The 4959-nt window shown below is 46.5% G+C and overlaps 1 pseudogene; it reads left to right on the forward strand.

Moving 5' to 3' along the window:
* The first annotated feature begins 2874 nt into the window (after positions 1-2874).
* Positions 2875-3017, forward strand: LOC126513234 (uncharacterized; annotated as a pseudogene).
* Positions 3018-4959: the final 1942 nt, after the last annotated feature.

The following is a 4959-nucleotide window of genomic DNA, read 5'->3' on the forward strand; positions in this document are numbered from 1 at the left end:
TATTTATTTATTTATTATGTATACAATATTCTGTCCATGTGTATGTCTGCAGACCAGAAGAGGGCACCAGACCTCATTACAGATGGTTGTGAGCCACCATGTGGTTGCTGGGAATTGAACTCAGGACCTTTGGAAGAGCAGGCAATGCTCTTAACCACTGAGCCATCTCTCCAGCCACCTAGGCTGGGTTTTCTTTGAGAAGGAGGAATTGTGAGTGACTTAGGTGTGTGTATCACACTTCACCTTGTTTGAGACAAGGTCTCTCACTGATCCCGGAGTCCATGCTTGAGCATCTAGACTCACTGGCCAATAAGCCCTGGGGATCCTGTTGTGTCCACACACCAGCACTGGTGTTATAGGCGTTATACTGGCTTTTTATGTGGTTGCTGAACTGTGTCCTCATGTTCACACAGAAAATGCTCCTACCGCCAAGCCGTTCCCCTGCCCAAATACACACTCTTCAATCATGCCGAGTTTGCATTATGGTTTTATTATCTCAGTCATTCTGGGTTATTGTTCACTAAGTTCCCATATTGATTGGTGGCTTCCTGAATTCAAATGCAACTTTGACACTTACTACCTAGGTAGCTGTAAGTTCTCTGTGCCTTGCTTTCTCTTGTATAAATGAATGAGCATGTTAATATCACCATGCCCACCAGTCTTCTTGTGAGGATGAAATGAGTGTGTATAACAGGGGCTTACATTTAACACACACTGCAGGGGTATCAAATGGAGGGTTTGGGAAACTTGTGCACACTCCTCAAGCCACACCTCTTGCCCTGACCATCTGTGCTCAGAGAACTGTACTGCTGTTGTCCTCTCTTCATCACTAAGACACGAGAAGCCCAGGCTAGGGGACTTAGTTGGGAGACTGCTTCTCTAACTTATATGAAGCTCTGGGTTCCATTACCAGCACTGCAAAAAACCCACATGGTGGGTGACACCTGTTATCCAATCACAGGGAGGCTGGTGACAGGAGGGTTAGAAACTCAAGGTCATCTTTGACTATCTAGTGAATGTAGAGGTCAGCCTGAGCTACAGGTGACCCTGATTCAAAAAAATGACAAAGAAGAGAGAGAGAGAGAGAGAGGGAGAGAGAGAGAGGAAGGTAGGTGTGGTGGTTTGAATAGAATAGCCCCATAGGCTCAAGTATTTAAAAGCTTAGTCACTGGGAGTGGTACTACTTGAGAAGATTAGAAGGACGAGGAAGTGTGACCTTTTTGGAGGAAATGTGTCCTTGGGAATGGGCTCTAGGCCAAGGTCTCTTTCTAGGCCTACAGATCAGGGTATAGTTCTCCACTACTGCTCAGAGATCCCTGCTACGTGCTGCCGAGTGACTATGGCACCAGAGGAAAGGAGAGAGGAGGGGAACCTCTGTGACAAATGGCACTCTCCACTCCACACATTCCTCTTCCACAAATGCTCATTTCTTCCTCACAGCCTCCAGAGGCACAGAGGCCGTCCTGTCAACTCTAGCCTTCCTCTGTGGTCGTGGTCCCACTGTTGACTCTTAAATCAGGATCTGTGCTTTATCCCTGTCCTGTGGGCTCCTTCTCTTCATAAAAACAAAATGAAAGAAAAAAAAAACGCAAAGAAATCACAATTATTAGAAGCTGCTTATACTTTTGCCTTCAACCCCTTCCTACAGTGATCTGTTTCTTTGTCAATTTCAATACCTTATTCCTTAGTTTCAAAGCTTTCAGAAAGCACCCATTTCCTACAGAAAGAACTTGCTCTCCTCAGCCAGGACCTGGAGCCGCTATGATTAGGTTAAGTATCTCCCGGTAGCATAGCCCGAGGTACTACTGGGAGGTGATGGAGCCTCAAGAAGGTGGGAGCATGCTCTTGAAGGGTTTAACGCAACCCCAATCCCTTCATCTCTTTCCTTTATTTCCAGACACTGTAAGATGAGTAGCTCTGTTTTCCACCATGCCACCATGATGTGATACCTTGCCATAAGCTCCAGAACAATGAGGCCAGGCAACCATGGTCTGAGCCTACGAGGGCATTTCAGGAGGATTAATTGAGGGCATAAGACAAAAATAAAAATAAAAATAAAAATAAGAAGAGCGTGGTGGTGGTGCTTGTGTGTAGACCCTAGAATGGGTGACACTTTCCATAGTGATTCTGATCTAAGGCAAAAGTTGGCCTGCCTTCACTTCTTCCTGCTGTCAACATCTGTCCTGATGTTGGCCTTTGCTCATACTGGCTCCTTTAGCATCCCAAAGTTAGCCAAAGACCAGTGTCTCTCCAGGGCTCCTCCAGGCCTTCATCACCAGGTTGGAACAGAGAAAGCATGTAACTTCACAGACTGAATGGCTACTGCTTTTAGCTCCGATGAAGACATTGTTGGAAGAGCAGCCTGCATCGTGTAAGCCGGTCTAATGAACAACCTTTGACCTTTGGAGTAGATTTCATCCTGTTGGTTGTGTTCCGCTACTCCAAAGGTTATCATTCCTCAGGAGTTAGTTGATTATTTTCTTTTAAACATTTATTATTGGTGTGTGTGTGTGTGTGTGTGAGTATGAGCATGTGCATTTCATAGTACACACATAAAGGACAGAGGAAAACATGAGTTAGTTCTTTCCTCCCATCAACGGTGCTAGGGATTGAACTCGGGTTCCAGGCTCAGCAGCAAGTGCTATGGTCCTGAGCCATCTCACCAGCCAACATTTTATTTATTTATTTTTTCTTTATTGAGGCAGGGTGTCTCTCTGGTCTGAAACTCTAGCAAGTAGGCTTGCTGTCTGGTGCACCTCAGTGTCCTCCTGTCTCCCAGTCCCCAGCTTACAAATGTGTGGCACCATGCTATATTTTTAAATGTGGGTTCTGGGGATTAAACTCAGGTACTTTTCCTTTTTGATTGACAGTGGCATACTTACTTGGCGGAGGAAACACCATGGTCACAAAGGTGGCTTTCCCAGGGTGAGGTGTCTCCATTGGACTTAGCATGTACTGACCCTTGCAATTTCCCTAAATTTGGAAAACTTGACTACATAACTTGTGGTAGTGGCCCTGTATCTCATACCCTTCCCTGTTAAAAAAAGAAAGAAAGAAAGAAAGAAAGAAAGAAAGAAAGAAAGAAAGAAGGCAAACAAATGGTAAAGGCACAGTTTATTACAGAAGGTTAATCCGCTGTTATTGGGCATCCCCATGGTTTAGCTGCGTTTGTTTTGTAAATATTGCTGCACTGAATGTTCTGATAAGAGGGGCAGGTATTAGGGACGCTTGCAGATACTCAGTAGGTTGCATCATGGACTTAGCTGTAGTAGTATCCTTGGCTTTGTCTTCATCCTGGTTCCCACCTCCTCCCTCAGTAGGTCTCTCGGGCCACATCTGCGTCATGTGCACCTGGCAGTGGCAGTGTGGGTCCCTGAGTCAAGGCCCCTTTGCTTCTGCTGTGACTCAGTCAAGTCAGTTTCCTGCAGGGAAAAGTTGTGAGGAGCTCGGCCTCACAGAACATGTTCACTGTGAGTTCTGGGCTGGGGTGGTAGAAGGTTTCCTCTCTGAAGTGGACACTTCTGTCTTCATTGTAGCTGGCTGGCAGAAATGGAGACGTTGTAAAGAGACACTCTTTTCCTCAGTCTGAGCATCAGACAATTGAAACAATGGACCCCTCCACATGAGAATTTCCTCAGGAATCTCATGCTGGGAGAGGGAAAAAGAATCAAAGGGGGCTTTTCTCCAAGAAAGAGACTTCTAACAACCTGCCAGACCATCTTAAGGCTGTCGGATCACTTTAAGGTGGTCTATTCCAGGTTAATGATGGGTCAGAGATGAACAGACCCACTCCTTGACCAGGATGGGTTAGGTATGCAAGTTCTCGGCCCTCCATTTAAGCATTAATCTTATTTCAGGACCCCAAAGATTGACAGAAACGGGGTCAGAGGATCTCTGTGTCCCTCTTACCAGTGTGGTCATAGTGAACACACCTCCCTTTCCTGCTTTGTATTATTAATTTAGTTCTTTTAATTGGCTTCTTGAGGATCGATAGCCAAACTTGACTTCTTAGAATACAGATTGTGACCCCAAGTTTGATCACACGAAGACTGCTAGTGGTCACAGCAAGGAAAGGCAGCTATGGGTATGAAAGCATGAATTTTCTCAGCGTGGTTAGAGGTTGACTATGGGCTGGGGTGAAGCTTAGTGCTAAAACTCTTGCTTGGCAGGTGCATGGCCCTGAGTGCCTTCACTAAACCAAAGAAAGGGTGGACACAGTATTTTCAGCCATTCCGGAGAGGGCATGTCAGTGCTCCTGGGAAGGCCAGATCAACTGCAGAGAAAAAGCAATGACAGATGTCACCAGAGGTGTCCGGGCTGCAGGCTTTTAGAGTATGTGCCCCTTCACACAACAGGGAAGCAGGCTTCCGGAGAAAAGGATGGAGCAAAATCATAGTTCACCAGGGATGAGCTAGACCTCACGTCCTTATCAGAGGAGCAGAGACAAGGGAGAAACTTGGGCTCCAGATGACTGTAGCTGCTATGTGGTTAATGCAGGTCAGAAGTGTAGTGCATGACTCTCAGCACCTAGTCCTCAGTCACTCAAGCTGGAGGCAGGCAATGGGGGAAACGGTCTGTGTGGACAAAAGAAAAGAAAGCGTGAAGGTGCGATGGTTTCTCCTTCACAAACAGAGCTGGGAGTTGTGCACAGCAGACACAGAGTTAAGGGGCCTCAGGGTTTCAGAGGACTCACACTCGGCTGTTACAGCCCCTCATCCTCTAGGCTTCACACTGTATCAATTCAAGATTCAATGAAAGGAACAGAACACCATCTGTTTGTCCTCTCTCTCTCTCTCTCTCTCTCTCTCTCTCTCTCTCTCTCTGTAGTCCAGGCCACCAGGGCTGCCCCCTCTCAGGGGAGGGGTAATTAGCAGCTAAGAAAATGTCCCACAGACATGCCTGCAGACCAGTACAATAGAGGCAGCTCTTCAGTTGAGGTTCTCATTCCAGGTCACTCTA

Source organism: Alexandromys fortis, unplaced genomic scaffold (genome assembly GCF_014885135.2).
Source record: "Alexandromys fortis isolate MF-2015 unplaced genomic scaffold, M_Fortis_MF-2015_v1.1 scaffold_109, whole genome shotgun sequence".
Lineage (NCBI taxonomy): Eukaryota > Metazoa > Chordata > Mammalia > Rodentia > Cricetidae > Alexandromys > Alexandromys fortis.